Source organism: Schistocerca americana, chromosome 4 (assembly GCF_021461395.2).
Source record: "Schistocerca americana isolate TAMUIC-IGC-003095 chromosome 4, iqSchAmer2.1, whole genome shotgun sequence".
NCBI classification, from domain to species: domain Eukaryota; kingdom Metazoa; phylum Arthropoda; class Insecta; order Orthoptera; family Acrididae; genus Schistocerca; species Schistocerca americana.
The window spans coordinates 763,752,367-763,775,602 of record NC_060122.1 but is presented as its reverse complement, the minus strand read 5'-3'; positions in this window follow the sequence as shown (position 1 = coordinate 763,775,602).

Sequence of the window (23,236 nt, the reverse complement as noted above, 5' to 3'; positions counted from 1 at the left end):
CGCGAGAGGGTCACAGGCGGAAGACTTTGACGAGAGGAGCTTTCTGACGACCACAGCTGGACTTGGAATATCATAGGTCCAGATGGGAGACACCACTGATATTACAGACGACCCCCACTACTTACAAGGGAACCTCCCCATCGCACCCCCCTCAGATTTGGTTACAAGTTGGCACAGTGGATAGGCCTTGAAAAACTGAACACAGATCAATCGAGAAAACAGGAGGAAGTTGTGTGGAACTACGAAAAAATAAGCAAAATATACAAACTGAGTAGTCCATGCGAAGATAGGCAACATCAAGGATAATCTGAACGCAGGAGCGCCGTGGTTCCGTAGTTAGGGTGGGCTGCTGCGGAACGAGAGGTCCTTGGTTCAAGTCTCCCCTCAAGTGAGAAGTTGTTCTTTATTTTCGCAAAGTTGTGATCTGTCCATTCGTTCATTGACGTCTCTGTTCACTGAAATAAGTTTAGTGTCTGTGTTTTGCGACCGCACCGCAAAACCGTGCGATTAGTAGACGAAAGGACGTGCCTCTACAATGGGAACCGAAAACATTTGTTCGCAAGGTCATAGGTCAACCGATTCCTCCACAGGAAAACACGTCTGATATATTCTATACGACACTGGTGAGGGCATGTGCGTCACATGACAGGAATATGTTGTCGACCCACCTAACTTGTACACTTGGCGAATGGGTAAAAAGATTCTTCTACATTGCCCGATTTAGGTTTTCTTGTGGATGAGAGAATTACTCCCAAAAAAGTGATGAAAACATAAGAGTTTGTCACATAAACTGCAACAAATGAATCCAACAGTTTCACAGTCGCACACTTTTCGCTGTGATCTTTCAAAACATATGTTTTCAACGTTTTCAAATTTTTCCGTGTGTAGACCGTCAAATCCTGCATATGTCCAAGCAAATCTGAACATGTCCTGGAATTTTGGAGAGCGAAGTTGATTATGTGTGAGTGCTTGAACTTTGATAATTGTCTGAAAATAAAAAATAAAATTTTACACTCGAAGGAAGACTTGAACCAAGGCCCTCTCCTTCTGCCGCTGCTCACACTAACCACGGGACCACGGCGCTCCTGAGCTCAGATCATTCTTGATGTTGCCTATCATCGCATGGACTACTCAGTTTGTATATTGTGCTTATTTTTTCATAGTTCCACACAACTTCTTCCTGTTATCTCGATTGATCTGTGTTCAGTTTTTCAAGGCCTATCCACTGTGCCAAAGTATAACTAAATCTGAGGGGGGGTGCGATGGGGAGGTTCCCTTGTTAGTGGTAAGTAGTGCTCTGCCTGTTGCGTGACAGGTTTGATTAGGCTTTCCTCACTCTGACACGTCGACTTCCCATTACGTAAATTTCCGTAATCCCAGTAAATTTCTGATTCTTAGTTCACAAATGGATTACAGATTAGTTTCGCGAATCCGGATGCTCTTCCAAAACGTGCTGTTCATAGGAACATCTAATGTCTGGTTCTGACATCCATTTAACGCATGATTTAGTGCCTGGTACCCGTCATACGACTACTTCTGCTGTCGTTTCCGGTATTATCTGATTATACGAGCTTAGAGCTCCGACAGTTGGACACACTTGTGTATCCCTTGCCTCTCGCACCCTTCCCATGGTCCGCACCTGCCATAATTGTACAAATATTACTAGCGGTCTCTACTGATGGATCATTTGATACTTCGTGGTGTTTAGGTCAATGCTGATTAAACTGCTTCGATACTGTACATTCTGAAAACATCAAAGGGGGGTGGGCGGGAGCGTATGTATTTAAAATTGGTCAAAAATGTTGACATTTTTGCTGCCACCAGATAGTTCTGTAGCATGTTGGAAATATTATCTCCAATTTTCAGAGTTTAATTCATGCTACAAATGATGTGAAATCGATCTTGTTTCTACCAATACGCAGTGCCACGCTCTCTTTTCTATGAATCTCACATTTCCAATACTTTATTATTTTCTGCCCTCAGAGAAGACATCTATAGAGTATGTGAGTCTGCGAGACTATTTACGGAGTCATTAATTACGATTTATTAAGCAAATGGACACATAGTGAAACAAAATACCTAAACTAAAACTTTAATAACCTCATCTAGAAGAGACGCCCAAAAACATTTTGCTCATCTACTGTTGCTAAAGTTTTCTCACGTGATGGCTGTCTGGCGTTCAATGACAGTAACACAGGAAGAATAAAGACCCTTATGAGACTAGGATTTGATGTACGTTGCTTCATTGAAAACTTACTGAAGAAGATTGACGATGTTGCTATTGTTAGTTCTGAAGTGTCAGCGGAGGATATTATCAAAAAGGCACGCAGGATGGATCAGACTGGAAAAAGAGCTACATGAAGACTGAAAAGCCCAAATATACGGTCATGGCCAACATTAAAATACTTGTCTCTGGAATAAATGCTAATAAAGTAATATTTTTTCTGAATTTCTAGCAACTTTCATTTTTCAGTGTACAAGGAAAATTTTCTGCTGAATCCTTCTAGATAAAAAGATGATGTTTGGTACAGAATTTGTAAACACAATAACACAGCTTCCCGGAGCAAGAGATTATTCATTGGAAATTACTGCCAACTTTGTTTAAATTTATGAGAAATAAAAATTGCTATCAATCATTCACATAAATATTAAAAATTGTTACTAGAGTTCTAAGACTAATATTAAAAACTGGTACACAGATTTGTTTATCTCATTACTGAAAACAGTGTACCACTTTTTGAAAGTGATAAGTAACCCCTGAGAAAATGCTCCTCGTGTCATAGTATGTGTTCTAAAGTATCCTGTTGCATCTTGATCAGATAAATTAACAAAAAAATTGAAAAAAGATATCAGATTATCGCCAAAACATAATGTTAAATGTGCAAAATTTGGTTGTTATCTCTCAGACAGTAAGAGTTACATTGGATTATATTAACCCGCGTATTTTATCATACGTCCTCCTTAAATGACTATTTGTCGTGTGGATTAGGAGCTCTCTTTGTGCAATCACTACATTTCCTTCGTAATCAATTAGAAGAGTGTACAGGTGCAAATTTAGTTCTAAGTGCATGTCCTTTGAACAAGTCAGACTCTAAATACATATTTATTTCTCCACCCCGGCCCTCCATCATGTTCCACACCGTACAAAGGTGTGAGATCACGTGAAATAACAATGGAATACATTTTCTCGTCTCGCAGCGGCTTTCTCTTAAAATGAGGCATAGCCTTTCCTCGTCTCTGACTGGTTGAAAGTAGGACAGATACTCCGGAACAGAAAGGACATCGGGTTCGTGGCATCGCTTCAGCTCTGGGAGTTGAGTTTGGAAGTTCACATTAGAAAGAACAGTTAGAAAATAAAGTCTTTTTGACATATAGGTAGTACGCCAGTACTCTTTTTATTCATGTGTAATCTTTGCACTGTGATTGTGACGAATTGTAGTGGCTCACATTCCACCATGATAATAAATTATTCTGCCATCCCTAAAAATTACGATGTCATTCAGCAGATTTAAAGAACCGTAGCCCGTCTTACTGTCACGACTGGTGCAATAAAAAGGCGTATCACAGGACGAGATCTGCAACAGGGACAATTTATTAAAAGATGCAGAGTGAGTGGACATAACTTGCTGACCCCTGCCTGAATCGCTCATGTCTAACTGCAACTTGCACGTGAACTGTTAAGCTGTAACAGCCAGTCCACAGTATCACGTTTTAGAAACCTGTTTCCAGAGGAGACGTTGCAAAGTATTGGTTAAAATCCATAACGAATGGGCCAAGTGATTGATATCATCCACATGAGTGCTAAAAGGAATCCGTTAAACTTCGGTTACACGATAAATCAGACAAATCCAAAGACCGTAAATACCTAGGAATTACAATTACGAACAACTTAAATTGGAAAGAACACTTATATAATGTTGTGGGGAATGCAAACCAAAGACTGCGTTTTATTGGTAAGACACTTAGGAACCGTAACAGATCTACTAAGGAGACTGCCTACACTACGCTTGCGGGTCCTCTTTTAGAGCACTGCTGCGAGGTTTGGGATCCTTTATCAGATAAGATTAACCGAGTACATCGAGAAAGTTCAAAGAGCAGCAGCACGTTTTGCTTTATCTCGAAGTAAGAGAGAGAGTGTCACTGACCTGATACAGGATTTGGGGTGGACATCATTAAAACAAAGGTGTTTCCCATTGCTGCTGAATCTTCTCACGAAAGCTGAATCACCAACTTTTTCCTCCGCATGCGAAAATATATTGTTGACACCGACCAACATAGGGAGAAACGATCATTTTAATAAAATTAGCGAAATCAGTGCTGGCACGGAAAGATATAGATGTTCGTCTTTTCCCGTCGCTGTTCGAAATTGGAATAAGAGAATTATTGTGAAGGTGTTTCGATGAACCCTTTGTCAGGCGCTTAAGCGTGATTTGCAGAATATCCATGTAGATGTAGATGTAGACAGCTTACAATACACTTCTAATTCCTCCTCAGGACTTCAGTTTCTTCAGCGACGTTATGTCACACTTTTCCTGGAGTTTTGTGAACACTAAATGGCTACTCAGATTCCCGTCCAGGTTTGTCGATGACATTGTAATTCTGCCAGGGAGACAAAGGACGTGGGAAGCAATGGGACGGAAAGGAGCGTGTCTTGAAAGGAGTATTTGAGACAAACATCAACAAAAGCAAAACAAATATTGTAAGTAGGCTGTTTAGGTTCTTATATTGGTAACACCACCGCCACGTAGCGCTCTGTATGAAAATCACTGGCTGTGCTGCGTGCAGTCTGTGGTTGGTTTGTGTTGTTGTTGGTTATTGTAGTGTTGGGCAGTTGGCTGTTAACAGCGCGTAGTGTTGCGCAGTTGGAGGTGAGCCGCCAGCAGTGGTGGATGTGGGGAAGTGAGATGGCGGATTTTTGAGAGCGGATGATCTGGACGTGTGTCCATCAGGAACAGTACATTTGTAAGAATGGATGTCATGAGCTGCTATATATATTATGACTTTTGTACACTATTAAGGTAAATACATTGTTTGTTCTCTATCAAAATCTTTCTTTTGCTGACTATGCCTATCAGTAGTTAGTGCCTTCAGTAGTTTGAATTTATTATTTAGCTGGCAGTAGTGGCCCTCGCTGTATTGCAGTAGTTTGAGTAACGAAGATTTTTGTGAGGTAAGTGATTTGTGAAACGTATAGGTTAATTTAGTCAGGGCCATTCTCTTGTAGGGATTATTGAAAGTCAGATTGCGTTGCGCTAAAAAATACTGTGTGTCGGTTTAAGCACAGTCATGTATAATTTTTCTAAGGGGACGTTTCAATATAATGAAATGCAGTCGAATTTAGGCAGCAACTGATGATGGCCGATGTAAAAACGATATAAACTGTAGACTGGCAACGGCAAGAGAAACGTTTCTGAAGATTGTACATGTAAGTGTTAGAAATTTTCTGAAAGTACGAACCTTAAATTTGTAATAAAAAACGAAATTTCACGCCGTTATCCTGTAAGTTGGTAAGCGTGCTGCAAACAGCGTGCAAATGGCCTGTAGGTGGTAGCAAAATGTAGATTCACACATACCGTCGCAGTATCAGTATAAAGATGGCCGCCCCACTTGCGACTTGCACCAGGGAAGAACAGCGTTCTGTTATTCGGTTTTTGCGTAGTGAAGGTGTGAAACCTAACGAAATTAATCGACGAATGAAGGTTCAGTACGGTGATGCATGTTTGTCACAGCAGCAAGTCTATGAATGGAGTAGGAAGTTCGCAAATGGTGTGACTTTAGTGGAAGATGCTCCTCGTCTAGGTCAGGCACAATGAGCTGTGACTCCACAGAACATTGCAGCAGTTGAAGCCATAGTGAAGGGAAACCGCCGAGTGACACTGAATGACATTGCAGCATGTTTACAGATTAGTCATGGGTCAGCACATCACATTGTGCATGATGTGCTCCGGTTTCACAAAGTGTCTGGAAGATGGGTGCCACGGCAGCTGACTCCTGAAATGAGAGAACGACGTGTTGACGCTTGTGAAGCACTTCTTCGGCGCTTTGAACGAGAAGGTGATGGCTTCCTTGCAAGAATCGTTACTGGGGACGATACCTGGGTTCACTTCCGCCAACCGGAAACGAAGAGAGCGAGCAACCCAGACCTTACCATAAGTGATTTCCAAATGTTTAGCCACTCAAAGACGCATTGGGAGGAAAGAAATGGTGCATGAGTGGTTTCGCAGACTACCAAAATTTTTTTCTAAAGGAATTTATGCACTTCGTAAGCGCTGGAGGACTTAATTGAGCGTGGGGGAGATTATGTTGAAAAGTGATACAGATTTGTACCACTTCTGCACAATAAATAATATTTTTAAAAATATTTAAGGTTTTCATTTGACTCACCCTCGTATTTGTATGGAGTGTAGGCATGTACGGAAGTGAAGCATGGATGATAAATAGTTTAGATAAGAAGAGTAAGGAGGCATTTGAAATGAGGTGCTGTTGAAGAATTCTGAAGATGAGGTAGGTAGATCACGTAGCTAATGAGGAGGTACTGAATGGAGTTGGGGAGAATAGAAATTTGCATCACAACCTGACTACCAGAAGGGATCGGTTGATAGGACACATTTAGATTCATCAGCGTATCACCCACTTAGTACTGGATGGTAGTGTGCAAGGGGGAGGGGGATGGGGGTAAAAATTGTAGAGAGGCAAAGAGATGAATGCAGTAAGCAGATTCAGAAAGACGTAAGTTGCAGTGGTTATTCGGAGATGAATAGGCTTGCACAGGATAGAATAGGGTGGGGAGCAGCATGAAAACAGTCTTCTGACTGCAGACCACAGCAAAACATCTCCACCAGCAACTGTATTAAAGTAAAAATTTTGTCGTCACAGGATCTTCCCTTCCGAAATTCGGTTTGCCCTTCAATTGCCATCAACATCCCCTCTAGCCTGTCTTTTAGGACCCCACGATACAACCTGCCAACATTGTTTGTAACACTGACCGCACAATACTGTCGGCTACGTTCTTGTTACCTTTCTTGTAAACCGGACTTTTGGGCATTCCAAATTCCACGTGCTTTATAGCAAAATGTCTGAAGGACATGAGATTTTTTTCTCTTGAAATTTGGATTCCCTATTGCGGCGGCTCGGTTCTTTCTGTCTTTTTACGACGAACCTGCACCTACCTGTGAACATTGTCTCAGCATTTCATCAGTAGGGAAGCCGAGCGAAACCTACTGTAGTTCGACGTGAACCAGGCTGCAATTAAAGTTACTAATCTACGTTTCGGGAGAAAGTTTTCACAAGAAATGAAAGGTTGGAAATTTTGTCCTCAATTAATATATTCTGAAACAGGTGAACAAGTATCACTGCCAAGCCCGTGCTAGTCTTAACACAGACACTCACAATCCCTTTCACTCATGTTAGCAAGTTTATGGTGTTGCATTTCCCGAAAACGTAATAGCTACAAAAATACTGATTATTTTTGATTGAGAATGTTCGCAAAATATTAAGTCTGTCGGTACCAAATGCAGTCACAGTTTTTAGCCACCGACCTCGTCAATACGCCACGCGGAATGTATGTCTTTTCTCGTCACAAAATTCACTTAAAAATTCCGAAATTTCTACACTCCCATCGGAATAATTGCGCCGTTACTTTGCCACACTTTTGATGTATGAAGCACTGCTAGATCCAGCAACTTATAATTTCCATCGGAACTACTACTACACACGCCCGAACTGTTTCATGGCTAGGCTCCCACACCTCTCTAGAATACTCCAAGTCTTCTCTACCAACAGAGAAAGGCGCGCGAAGAATATTGCTTTACCGTTGGTCAGTTTATTCAACAGCCAATAGCAAAACAACACTCTCCCGCGTCAATCCGCCCTTTTCGTAGATAACCAATCTCAAAATAGTAAACCTAACGACTGCACTTTTTACCGACGTAATTATCTAATATGCTGAAGTTTCGCTTATGCATGAAGTTATTTACTATTGTTATTTATACCTGGATTAACTTTCCCTTTACCATAAACTTACTTTACAAACCTATTCTACAAAAATCCTTTTTGTCCATATCCATACTTCTTCGAAATGTTCCCACTCTAAATCCTACTACATAACTCGTTAAACAATTATCTTCATATTAACCTTAAACCACACTCACGCAACATTCATACTGCTAAAACACATTTATAACATTTTACCTACACAAAAGACATAACAACACTTTATGAAAATACTAGAACAGTTTATGAAAAACATTCTATTACTTTAGTGCACTGTAGTGGGCACAGTCCCCCTATCCAATATTGTCCTCTATCGGCTGATACATAAACTACGTGCGCGTCCAGTCTCGCGTCACCATCTGTCACTATCCAGCTCTGAGACACATCTCCCACTTCACCGCCTCCAAGGCAGGATCGTTACAAGGCGCTACGCCTCACTATGTACAGAATCCTAGCACCAGCTGCAGTATCGGTATCGTATGCAGTTTTTGAATGAAGGACTACGTGAGCTAACTGTGTAGAGAGGAGAGGTTTACCAGCCGCGAGCCCTTCAAAAGGCTGCCAGACCCGTGGGCTACCGCGCGTGTAGTCGGGGAAACGGGCAGAACTAAGACAAACACTCGCCGGCCGGTATTTGAGGTACGTGCTCATTGTCGTGTGGTGACACGCCGGCTGTACAGTTCCCACGGCGGGGGCGACGCGACGCCACGCTGCCCGGAGCCCGCTCTGCCCGGACCGAGTGGGGGCGGGCCGTCAGTCAGACAGGAAGTCAACAAACCCACGCGGCGCTGGCCCGCTAATTGCGGGAGTGGCGACACAGAGCCGCCATTGTTGTGCGGCCGTGTGCAAACAGCAGCCGCCGCTTCCTGCCGCCAGGGGCGCGCGGGAGCCGCGGCCGCTCAAATACTCGGGCCCGCGTCACGGCGCGGCCCGGCAAACAGCCGACGGCCGCGTCAACATGACGAGCCGGAAATGTTCCGTCAGCGCGACGAGTGCTCTGCAGCCGGAAACTGGTTAGCTTTGCCCTGGCCGGCCGCCGCGGTTCGGGGAAGCCGGCATTCCCGGCCGCTGCCGCGGACCTGCCGCTCGATCATTCATGTATTCTCTTCCGGAGGAAATGGGATGATGGATTAACGGCTCATCGACATGAGCACGTACCTGGCTAAATTCACGTGAATGTATGTGCTCCGTGAGCCGCTGTATAGAAAATGGAGGGGAGCACATCGTACCGATTTCATTAGTTTCCTTTCCTGTTCCATTTGAGTACTGAGCGAAGGAAAAATAACTGTTCACCCTTTGGCTGCCAAAGACAAGCTCTTTGCATTTCGTGCTGAGGCTGTTTTTGTTGTGGCTGTACGGCTCGCCAAATGCTGGTGCCTGCGCTGAAAGACTGCAGTCGGCAGATATGAAATAGACTGCTGTCCAAAATTAAAGCAACACATCGCTGATTCCCCGTCCTGTGTCTAACTCAAGATATAATCATGCAATCGATGTTCGTACGATCGTATTCTGAACGGAAGATGATAAAATCGTCGAATCACACCTGACCGGTCGAATAGTGGGTTAATGCTCTTTTTTCAGATGAGACCCGTTTTGGTCTGGAGGGCGATTCTCGACAGATTCCCATCTGGAGATATCGTGGAACACGATTTCGGGACCCAAACCTTGTGGAAAGAGACTGATATCGAGGAGGATTCCTAACAGGGTGGACTCAAAAATGTTCAAATGTGTGTGAAATCTTACGGGACTTAACTGCTAAGGTCAACAGTCCCTAAGCTTACGCACTACTTAACCTAAATTATCCTAAGGACAAACACTGACACCCATGCTCCGCCGGGGCCAGCCGCACAGTCCAAGACTACAGCGCCCCAGACCGCTCGGCTAATCCCGCGCGGCCAGGGTGGACTGTGATTATCAATTACTCAAAATCACAGTCACAATCGCATTATTTATTTTGCCGCCAGCCTGTTTCAGCCCGCGACGGGGTCATTTTAAGGGCAATTTACCCTGTAAAGTTATAATATTAGTAAGTAATCGTGTACGTAATCTACAAACAATTAGTCAAGATTACGTAAATAAACAGATTTTTATACCCATTTGGTCGCTCGCTGGAGTCGTCAGCCTGCCTGTGCACGGTTGGCAACTACGCATGGTTGGCTCTCTGCATGAGCTTAAATAACGGTCAACAACACGTAGGCAGTCGGTAACGCCCTCAACGGTGACCAACGGTAGTTACATGCTTAAGCAAGAAATCGTAAATTTTAAAGTTTGTTCAAGTTGTAATATAAAACATAATAAATAATAAATATAATTAATTAAACCTCGAGAAATTTACAATTATTTAAAATTCATTTTTCACATCATTTCTGGATAGAGCAGAGCCCGCTATCTTTTGTGGTAGGGACGCCGTTGCCATGGGCGATAGTATATATCAGGCTGTCGTCATTATAGCCGCTTCGTATAAGTCGTCTGCTGTAATACCGTCTTTGCGCGGCGTTCGTTGTTATGGTAACGGTGTACCATAACCATTGTTCCGCCATGTTGTTATCAATCCATGTGGTCTTCTGCTACGGCGTTATCTCTGCGCAGCAAGCGTTGTCGTGGTGTGTTCTGGCTGCTATCCATAAAAGTTGTTCCTAGTAATTAGTAAAAAACTTCAAAATCAGGGTGTTCTCCGTTATAAATTAACATATTATAAAAAGAAGTACATCAAGTGCCCCTTAGCCGTGGAGGGCGTTACCGTCTGCCCACTTGTTGTTGGCCGTTATTTAAGCTCATGCAGAGAGCCAACCATGCATAGTTGCCAACCGTGCACAGGCAGGTTGACGACTCCAGCGAGCGACCAAATGTGTATAAAAATCTATTTATTTATGTAACCTTGACTAATTGCTTGTAGATAACTTACATGGTTACTTACTAATATTGTAACTTTACAGTGTAAAATACCCTTAAGATGACCCCATCGCAGGTTGAAACCGGTTGGCGGCAAAATAAATAATGCGATTGTGACTGTCATTTTGAATAATTGTAAGTAAATTAATCGCTGTTTATCTCCATACAACTATGTTGTCTAAAAAATTGCTGTGATAATGTAGGCCAGTCGAACACCTCTTTATGAAATTGTACGGCCACATCGGCAAGATTTAACTGCTGCCAGGTATCGTGACGAGATGTTGGGACCTCATGACCGGTTGTTGCGAGGTGCTGTGGCCCAGACGTTGTACTCGTATTGACGGATGATAGTGTTAGACCTCATGGAGCACAGGTAGTTGATGTTTTATTGGAAACGGACAATCACGTCAACAATGATGTCCGGGCACCTATCAAACAGGGTAGTGTTTGCCGGGTAGTACCTCATAAACAATCGCTGTGTACGCAGCCACAGGCTGTGCAGTATGGCACAGATAAAATGCCTATCAGACTACCTGCGGTGGAGTGTCACAGAAATAATGGAAGCAGGACAGTCGCAAACTGACGTGGTTCGGTGGTTTGATGTGAACCGTTCTGTTGTTTCTTGGATACGGCGACAGGTTATAGACACCGAAACTGTATCCCAAAGACCAGGGCAAGGCCGACCAAGTGTGGCATCAGAAAGAGAGGACTGTTATTTGGCTGTTAGGGCACGACGGTACCGCCTTAATACTGCACGGCAACTGGCGTCTGATTCGCAGCATCCACTGGACGTGTTGTTTCAAGGCAAACGGTGTACAGAAGGCTTCGACAACGTGGCCTTTACTGTCGGAGACCTGTTTTATGTAAATCTATGGCACGAATTGGAAGAAAGGAATGTCCAGAGCGGAATCGTCAACATGGCACCTGGACGGTCGAATAGTGGATCAATGTTCTTTTCACGGATGAGCCACGATTTGGTCTGAAGAGTGATTCTCGACAGATTCCCATCTGGAGATAACGTAGAACAGGATTTCTGGACCCAAACATTATCGAAAGGGACTGATATTGAGAAGGATCCCTAACAGCGTGGGCTGTGATTATGTTGACCATTCGAACCCCTCTTTATGAAATTGTACGGGTGTATCGGTAAGGTTTAACTGCTGTCAGGTATCGTGACGAGATCTTGAAACCTCACGTCCGGTTGTTGCGAGGTGCTGTGCGCCCAGACTTTGTATTGATGGACGATAATGCTCGACATCATGAAGCACAGGTAGTTGATGTTTTCTTGGAGACGCGTGGGGTAGCCTCGCGGTCTTGGCGCCTTGTCACGGTCCGTGCGGCTCGCCCCGTCGGAGGTTCGAGTTTCTCTCTCGGGCATGGCTGTGTGTGTTGTCCATAGAGTAAGTTAGTTTAAGTTAGATTAAGTAGTGTGTAGCCTTAGGGAACGATGACCTCGGCAGTTTTGTCCCATAAGACCTTACCACAAATTTCCAAATTTCCTTGGAAACGGAAGAAATTACACGGATAGCGTGGCCTGCTTCCTCTCTCGATTTGAATCCCTTAGATCGTGCCTAGGATGAGCTAGGGAGACAAATTGTGTCACGTCAGCATCCAACAATCACTTTCCAACACTTGCGAGCAGCTCTGCAGGAAGAACGGGTGCTACTGTCTCAACATGAAATTGGTTACATCACTCACAGCATGCTCCGTCATCATCAGGCCAGAGGCGGCCACGCCTCATACCGAGCACATTAACCAGTTGTCGGAATGTGTGTGCAAATCCGTTAAGTTGGAAAAAACGTACAACTTCTTGTCTACCGTTCTGCACGTTGCAGTTGTTTACGTTTTGTATTCTTTGCATTGTTCCTACTTTACTATCAAATGTTTATATTCTTTTGTGGTAAAATATACGCAACCTTCAAAAATTTCCTTTGTTGCTTTAATTTTGGACAGCAGTGTACTTATCATCCAATTTTTCGAAAGCTGTTAGGTGAGAAGATTTGATTTTTGCGCGTCTTACAGTCTGATATCTTCACTTGTTATCAGTCACACTTACTGCGCTGCATAAAATTAAGTAAAACATTGCACGAAATTTTAAAATAATTCGCTGAGATAAAAACGCATTGAGTAAACTTGGTGTATGGCTGATTCATCTCATAAATGAAATGTGAATAAGAGTTCAAAATTTTGTTTAAAATTAAGTTCAGAACGATATCTCATTTCGTTCTTGAGCTGTTGGGTTCCACTTCCGAAGGACGTCCCTGCGCATCGCAAATCATGAGGGAATAAAAATCGTCATATCTCATAAACAATTCTAGATATCGTGACGAGCTTTTCTGCAAATGATAGCCCGAAATGAGGCACATATGGTGTGTGCTAAATACTCGAAACTTTATTCTCCGAGATATTAAATTAACTCGTTTGCAGCAGGGAGATGTCGGCAGTTCAGGACGCTTTCAGACGCCAACAACACAGCAGGAAAATCCAAACGGCGCGAGTATATACAGTCCACTGCACCTGGGGAACAGCGTAGCAGGACGTGTACTCACGCCCGCTGCAGCGGAAGGGTTAATATCGTCATCTAAAATTTTAGTGGTAGCTGTTATTTTCTCAGAAACTGTAGGGTATATTTCAAAACAAACTTCAGTCATCAGCTCCACAGTTACTTTTATTTCGTTCTACTGGATTCAACGGATTAATCTACCATCTTCAGAAACCTACAAATTTGGGTATATTATAAATCTTCAACTGAAGTATGTGCCTGAGAGATAGGCATACATTTTTATTTTTTTAGATTGACAGGAGTGTTAGTGCTATTGGCAAGAATTCATCTGCAGCTTCCTTGTTCATGATGACAATTATACATAAAGTAATACTTGTTTCCTCAAATATGACGATGTCTGTGAAACATGTATTTCCAGTAACGCAGATTTTGTTGCGTGTCTATTAGACAAAACTTTCCAGAAGCATTACCTTTATTTATGGTGATAGAACTAATTATCTTTCCTTGTAGACGTTCTTTTAAGAGACAAGACCCAGGAATTTTTAATATGCTGTACAGGTGGGAAAATGGGAGCAGGTTCAATCTACCTCACGAAACAGAAAACGAAACGAAATGTTGAGAAGAGGTGACACAAATCTTGAAGACAAAATTGCTGGGCTGTGGAAAGAGGTAGATAGTCAGGAAACTGATGCACATGATGTATTTCCTGAGGATTCCTATTGTGATTCTTAATTTTCTCCAGGTCATCCTCTCATGAACAAGACTGTTCCACGTGTTGACTTTTCCTGCACAGGCGATCAAGCAAATAATGATAAATCAATTCCTTTTGTTTACAAAGGGGAAAATAGAATTTGTTGAGCACCAAAAGGATCAACTAAAGCTAGACCATTATCTAGTGGTAACATAGTCCTGGGAATACCGCGTATAGCTAGGAATGTTAACAATTTCGGTGACAGGCCTAAGGTAATAGATATTTGGGTTTTCGTGTTTGATGACGAACTCACAGGACTAATTGAGAAATGGGCAAAGGATTAGTCGGAACAGTACAGAAAGAGAATTAAAGTACATTAGCAAAGTAACTAGAAATCTACTTCTGTACGAAATAAAAGCGCTCATGTTGTTTTATACTCTGGCTTTTGTCTGTAAGTCTGTGATTGAAGATATGGTCTCATTGTTCTTTACTGATTATGTCGGAAGACCTGTATTTACAGCCGCTGTGTCAGCAGAGCGGTTCCAAATCCTGTTACTCTGTTTGCGATGAGATGACCCTGAAGCGAGAAAAATACCGAATGATGACAAATTAGCACCAATTTCAAAATTTTTTTCCGAATTCATCAGTAATTCAGTACAACAAAAAACCTCCCAATGTTGCAAATTTCACTTTTTTTATTTTCTCGATGACTAGTTTCAGTTTGATTTTCACAACATATTAACAGATAGCATGTTGGAAGTTCGTCATCAGTAACTGTCAAAAACTGTTCTCTCTTGGACAATATACTTCCGTAGATGAAAATCTCATACCATTTCGCAGCAAATCTGGCTTCAAAGTGTATTTGCCCAAAAAGCCAGCCACATATGCAACAATAGTCTTGTATGTAACAGATGCCTGTTCATCATACGTACAAAATGCCTCCAAGTATTAACGTCGTAAAAATGGTTCAAATGGCGCTGAGTACTATGGGACTTAACTTCTGAGGTCATCAGTCCCCGAGAACTTAGAACTATTTAAACCTAACTAACCTAAGGACATCACACACATCCATGCCCGAGGCAGGATTCGAACCTGCGACCGTAGCGGCCGAGCGGGTCCAGAATGTAGCACCTAGAACCACTCGCCCACTCCGGCTGGCCCATTAACATCGTAAGTCCGCCAGAATTGTTACGTCACTATTTTCCTCCCGTATAAAAATCATATCGAATGCGAGTTAAGTTACGACGTTTTTCCTGGAAGAACAGTTGTACTATTAAAATCGTAGCTGTAATTACGACTTTTGTACTGGGAAGTTTACTGATTACAAGTCGTGGTGGTGATAGTTTCCTATGGGACCAATCTTCTGAGGTCATCGGTCCCTGAAACTTCCATTTACAAGTGAACGATGTTTATCGTCGTCGCTATTAAGTTGGGAGCACTGTTGTTTAAGGATGATTGCAGCCAATTATACATATGCTGATTGTAAACGTCGTCATCTCGATTTCGCATAGAATAATAACTGATTAACAGCTGTGTGAATGGCTTCCGAGTTAGCTCCTTTTGTAGCTCGCGTCAGTAATTAAGTTCATACCTAAATATGTACTCAAGTAGAACATTAAAATAATGAGCATGGTCTCAACCCAGTGAATGGTGCTGAACGTCTCATTTCCTCTTGTATGAGCAACGGTAAAGAATAGTGTGACGTGGGACACGCGTTGAAAGATACTTCAACTCAATAAAGACAAGGCAATAACTACCAATCAAACAAAAACTCTGGTTTTAATTTCCGACAGATTTTATTTAACAACTGCATGACAACAGCAAAGTGCTGTTATCCCAGAATAATATTCGTACTTGCACTAGAATTTGAAACATTACTAAAGAGACAAAATTTCTTCGGGCGTCAAAGCCCCTTCAAAACAATAAGTAATTTTAAAACCCTCTCAGCGTATATCTTAAGAACCATACAAACAATAAATGGTTTACTGAGGAAAGTTCCACAGAAGCAGGACAGCTTTTAAGATGTAATAGCAGAAACAACTCACAATTTCTCTTTGTGAATAGCCGGCCGAAGTGGCCGAGTGGTTCTAGTTGCTTCAGTCTGGAACCGTGCGACCACTACGGTCGCAGGTTCGAATCGTGCCTCGGACATGGATGTGTGTAATGTCCTTAGGTTAGTTACGTTTAAATAGTTCTAAGTTCTCGGGGACTGATGACCTCAGAAGTTAAGTCCCACAGTGCTCAGCGCCATTTGAACCATTTCTTTTTGAATAAGGCATTAAAAACCCAGTACAATGAAAGACATCTCACAGGTATTACAAAATTTCAGTGACAAGTAATGGAACATCAGAGGTGAGCGGAAACTATAACTCAAATGGCTCTGAGCACTATGGGACTTAACATCTATGTTCATCAGTCCCCTAGAACTTAGAACTACTTAAACCTAACTAACCTAAGGACAGCACACAACACCCAGCCATCACGAGGCAGAGAAAATCCCTGACCCCGCCGGGAATCGAACTACAACTCAGATGGAGCCTGAATGAAAGCTGAAAGGAACAGTGGAGAAGGAAAGACGGACGCCTAGGCATCACCAAGAACCAATAATAAAGATACTCAAATTCGCCGAAGAACTGAGTTCACCCATAAACACAGCGACCGCCGCCAAGGCGTAGTCAGCCAGTTAAACGACCTGCTACAACGAACGACGCGCACCGCTGATTATACCAATGAAACAGCAACACGAAACCACACAGCAACTAGGCAATATCCAGAGTGACAGAATCCTTAAAACCTAACAAAAATTTCAAGACAGGAACACGCCACAAGGGACCCACAAGCCATCCACATTCAGAATTAATCACTTTAAATTCATGCACTACTTTGTCATTAATAATGTGTGCAGACAGGCTTACTCGTATTACTGCTTGACCAGGAAGTGATTATATACTCAGATATATAAGAAGCTGGTCATAGTCCTAAATCACGCCCCCGTAACTTAACTCATAACATAACCCAGGAGCGGATTAATTAACATCAACACACACTTAATAATTACAATTCGACAGGACTCTAGCACACAAATTTTTCCATGATTATGGCCATGCTTGTTTACCTCTGAACTCAGTACCTAAATACCAGCAGACCGCCAGAAAATCGAAACTGTCGTTATTTCGGAGTGCACAGACACTTATTTAGACACACTCTCCTTGCACGTATCTAAAGTGCTTCCAAAACAGGCGAACCTCATTCATGCAGGTAACCATTGTTCAATAACTTGTGCATCTGTGGTCAATACGAAACAGATAACATGAGCGTCCAAATACTAGGAGAGCCGTTAACTGCAAACAGCATGAAATCCAAAATACATGGACTACTGGCCATTAAAATTGCTACACCACGAAGATGACGTGCTACAGACGCGAAATTTAGCCAACAGGAAGAAGATGCTGTGATATGCAAATGATAAGCTTTTCTGAGCATTCACACAAGGTTGGCAGCGGTAGCGATACCTACGACGTGCTGACATGAGGAAAGTTTCCAACCGATTACTCATACACAAACAGCAGTTGACCGGCGTTGCCTGGTGAAATGTTGTTGTGATGCCTCGTGTAAGGAGGAGAAATGCGTACCATCACGTTTCCGACTTTGATAAAGGTGGGATTGTAGCCTATCGCGATTGCGGTTTATCGTTTCGCGACACTGCTGCTCGCGTTGGTCGAGATTCAATGACTGTTAGCAGAATATGGAATCGGTGGGTTCAGGAGGGTAATACGGAACGCCGTGCTGGGTCACAGCGGCCACGTATCACTAACAGTCGAGATGACAGGCATCTTATGCGCATGGCTGTAACGGATCGTGCAAACACGTCTCGATCCCTGAGTCAACAGACTGGGACGTTTGCAAACAACAGCCATCTGCACGAACCGTGGCTGCGGTTACCCTTGACGCTGCATCACAGACAGGAGCGCCTGCGATGGCGTACTCAACAACGAACCTGGGTGCACGAATGGCAAAACGTCATTTTTTTCGGTTGAATCCAGGTTCTGTTTACAGTATCATGATGGTCGCATCCGTGTTTGACGACATCGTGGTGAACGCACCTTGGAAGCGTGTATTCGTCATCGCCGTACTGGCGTATCACCCGGCGTGATGGTATCGGGTGCCATTGGTTACACATCTCGGTCACCTCTTGTTCGCATTGACGGGACTTTGAACAGTGGACTACATTTCAGATGTGTTACGACCTGTGGCTCTACCCTTCATTCGATCCCTGAGAAAACCTACATTTCAGCAGGATAATGCACGACCGCATGTTGCAGGTCCTGTACGGGCCTTTCTGGATACAGAAAATGTTCGATTGCTGCCCTGACTAGCGCATTCTCCAGATCTCTCACCAATTGAAAACGTCTGGTCAATGGTGGCCGAGCAACTGGCTCGTCACAATACGCCAGTCACTACTCTTGATGAACTGTGGTATCGTGTTGCAGCTGCATGAGCAGCTGTACCTGTACACACCATCCAAGCTCAGTTTGACTCAATGCCCAGGCGTATCAAGTCCCTTATTACGGCCAGAGGTGGTTGTTCTGGGTACTGATTTCTCAGGATCTATGCACCCAAATTGCGTGAAAATGTAATCACATGTCAGTTCTAGTATAATATATTTGTCCAATGAATAACCGTTTATCATCTGCATTTCTTCTTGGTGTAGCAATTTTAATGGTCAGTAGTGTATTTTTAAAGAATTTTTTGCTTTTGTATAGCTGATATTGTGACAACGGGAAAGCGAGCAACAATTACTGATTCTTCATGTTTGGACAATATTGATGACTCTGTTGCTGATCCTGATTTTCTTTCTCAACAGCTTACAGTTTATTAAGCAGCAGTGATGAGGAGGAATAAAAGAGAACTCGGTTGAAAGCGAAACATAAGAAAGACAGGGGTAAAGTGTTTTGTAGTACAAGTATTTCAAGAAACAACATCACTTATTCATATCATTTTAATAATACATATTTTTATCGCAAGAAAGAATTCCTTACAAACTGATGGGAAACACTTAAATGTATCTCCGCTCACCTCCATATTGGAAAGTAATTCGATACACCCTTCACAAGGTACTGCTATAACACATCGATGTTCAAGTAATGAAAGGAAGGCCCCTAAAAGACGTAGGACTCCATCCTAATGGTTAGTAAACAGGGTGAAGTAAACCGTCAACAGAAGTTTTTGACACAAAGGCCGAAAGAGTGCTGAAATTCAAGCAAGCTTAATGAAACCTGGATACGATGCCAACTGATGCCGACTGAAATGTCATTAGTTAACTGAAGAAAACAGGCAGGGTACATCTGAACTGTTTTGGCAGGTGGGAGATCATAGCAGGCAGCGAGAATTCATCTATCGACATGTGAAAAAGGTTAGGAGAAAACAGATCTGAAATGTGACTGATGCAAAAAGAAAAGTTTCAAAGCTACAGTCTGTAACAGTTGGTGGGAATAGCACTAAGCTGTATCAGTAACGTTTCTGCGTTATCTCCCTATTAAAGATATTCGGGTGAGGAATGCCATGAAAAAATTGATAGCAGATTGAATTTATGTCACCTGATATTAGAGGAAAGCATTCCAAAAAGGGAATACAACCTGAAATAAAGGAGTCAGTTCGAGAGCATCAAAACAACTCTTCCTGTGTAGAGTCACATTGCACAAGGAAAGAAACAAGTGGAAAACATTTCGATGCCGAAATGAGCATTGCAAAGACGCATACAATATGCTAGATTGGATCAAGGGAAGTAAATGTCTCCACGAATCCTACCCCATTAAGGAAACACACTGATCTATTGAACCAAGCATATAATTTGGCATTCTTTTGGGCTAAAAAGGAAAAGTGTGAACTATGCAAACGTTGCACTAGTTTTTCTGGAAGGCAGAAAGCAAAACTGCCCGACAAATACGCCTCAGATATTGAAAATAAAGGTATTGCAGGGAACTGAAAGAAAAAGAAAATCAGTTCCATCTCAGACAAGTCCATTATCAGTGCATATTTCGATCTGCAGAAGGTGTTGGCTATTCCTCAATCTGACGTGAGCCTTTATTACTAAAAAGGCGGAAATATTCCACCCTCAATTTCACAGTATACGACATGGGAAGCAAGGAAGGGCAAAGCTATATTTGGAATGGGCCACTTCCCACCTTGGTCTACATAAAATAACCAGCTATCTTTACCACTTCAGGCTGATAAAGGTGGCAAAACATTCAAACTCGCGGATACCTGCGGGTTTCAAAACAGGAACAGATACTTGTTTTCTACGTTTGTGATTGCATCTATAAAGTTTGGAATATCACTCACATATCGGTTTGTATAACGAGTGCACTTCCAGAATGAAGGTAAGGCAATTGCGTTCTGATCGAAAGAAGAAAGAAGAACCAATCTCTGTACGTTCCGGGTCAGCGGGCCATCTTAATTAGGATCAGTAGGGCAACCGGCGAGCCATACACTGTTAATGAAATGAGTCAGGATTCAATACACGACTTCAGGAAAGCGGTGCACAAGCAACAGTGGATGCATGATACTAATAAAAATAAGTTGATGTGGAGTAGAGCACGGTAAATTGCTGTCGTAGAAGGACGACCATACGAAGTATACTTGAAGTACCCTTATCAGGAATAAGCAAAGTGTATCTTTGTGCAGAAGCGATCTAGAGAAAGGTCACTACCATTCTGCGACATTCTCGAACAGGCATATCACGGGTTCCCATCAATCATTGAACAGAAGTTGAAGGATCTCTGGTCCTTATGCAACAGCAGGTGCATCCCAACTGCTTATCATCAGTTTTATCAAAGAATGGTGTACGTGGGGTAGCTGTGCGATCTGAGGCACCTTGCCACGGTTTGCGCGGCTCCCCTCGTCGGAGGTTCGAGCCCTCCCTCGAGCATGGGTGAGTGTGTTGTCCTTAGCGTTAAGTTAGTTTAAGTTAGATTAAGTAGTGTGGAAGCCTAGGGACCGGTGACGTCAGCAGTTCGGTCCCATAGGAAGTTACTAAAGAAAAGAGTGGTCTCTACACAAACCGGTACTCAGCAACATACTGACGGTGATGTATAAAGTGCTCATGCATGAGGATCTCTCACGAAGAGAGCATAAGAACATCAAAATATATTAGTAACTCAATTTCTGTTAACATAAAGCCATTGTAGGACTATTTACGACAGAAATATACTGTAGATTTTTCCAGAGAAAAATATCGCAAAGACCAGGCATGAAAATAGGTAGAGCACATTAGTACAGGACGTTTAAATCCCTTAATTTGTATTTGTTTATCTGTGAAATTTCAACAAAAATTAAGATAAATTTGGATTTATACTGTTCGTTTTAAACTTCTTTCGTTTCTCCGTGAAACTGACAGTTTGGAGGTACAGTGTTAATATTTGGAACCGTTGATATGTACTGGTAAGTGTTCTGCCGGTGCTGGACTGAGCAATTAAGAAAGACTACTTTGTGTTCCTAAGCAATTAGTTCTTCGATTAGTGTAGCCAGATAACTTCAGAACAAGGCGTTCAGATACGTGGTCACAGTGAAGAAAAATAAAACTAGAAATTACAATTGAATTCCTGCCTTCTGAGAATAGGGATGCTGGCTGTTCTCCTTATGGATTCAGTAATAAAATTACTCTGTTGTCAGTAGTTCCGAAAAAGAACAAAACAGTAATACTACAGTCCAGTATGCATTTCTCGAAATGAGTGGATGAAGTGAGAGGGAAACTTGAAACAGTGTCCTTCTATAACAGTACCGTGGGTGGAGTGTACAGACTGGACCCAAAATGTACAAGTTGCTCACCAAATAGAAAGTGTAGACGCTGAGGTTCAGCAGGGATTTTTATATCAATAAGCATCAGTACAGCAGCATTCTCTACTTCCGCTTGAAAAACGGCGAAAGTGTCTCCATGTAAAGATTCATCAAGGTAATAATTCAAAATCTCCTTCGAAGAGACTCAAGGAAGAAGAACAAGAGATGGTGCAGAGCGACAAACTAGAAAGGAAGAAGGAGTGCAGTTCTTTATCAGAACAACTCGAATACTGCATGTAAGTGCGCCAATTGTGATAGACCTATATGCCTGGACTGTCGCAGAGAAATGTGTGTTGAGTGTTCAGTGGATTAATTAATTAAAAATATTTGTGAATTTCAAGCTTATCCCTGAAATTTCTGTATATATCTAATGTATTTGTGTAGAGTACCATTATATGAATATCATTGAAAGTATTCATACTGCAATCATAACTTGACGGGGAAGATTAGTGAGCTGTTGTTCTGTTTGTTCATTGTAGTAACATATTAACGTACCACTTTGCCAAAGAAGCAACAGTTAACTAGTTCTCTGGTTGTGTGTTTGTCAGACACATATTTCAAGTTAACCAATAAAAATCATTTTCTTACTAAACTATTAAAAATTGGCCATACATTTATGTATAGTGTAGGTATGATGTGAGTATCTTCTTCACAGAAATGTAATGTCGTGACTTATCAAAATCTACATTTGGTTTGTGGTGCTTATAAACACATATTGTTAATTTATAGTAAATGAATCACATTTATGTACATAGTCAAGTTGCTGTGCTAACAGTAAGGGACATATACAAAAGCATACAAAAGTATAACCAAGGCGTATACATTTGAAAAACGGCGCACACAGTTTCACACAAGCCATTTCTGACATTAACTTCTGAAAGGAATGGACTAGTTACCATGTACACGATTTATACAGGGTGTTACAAAAAGGTACGGTCAAACTTTCAGGAAACATTCCTCACACACAAATAAAGAAAAGATGTTATGTGGGCATGTGTCCGGAAACGCTTAATTTCCATGCTAGAGCTCATTTTAGTTTCTTCCACCTACGCTCAATGGAGCATGTTATCATGATTTCATACGGGATACTCTACCTGTGCCGCTAGAACATGTGCCTTTACAAGTACGACACAACATGTGGTTCATGCACGATGGAGCTCCTGCACATTTCAGTCGAAGTGTTCGTACGCTTCTCAACAACACATTCGGTGATCGATGGATTGGTAGAGGCGGACCAATTCCATGGCCTCCACGCTCTCCTGACCTCAACCCTCTTTACTTTAATTTATGGGGGCATTTGAAAGCTCTTGTCTACACAACCC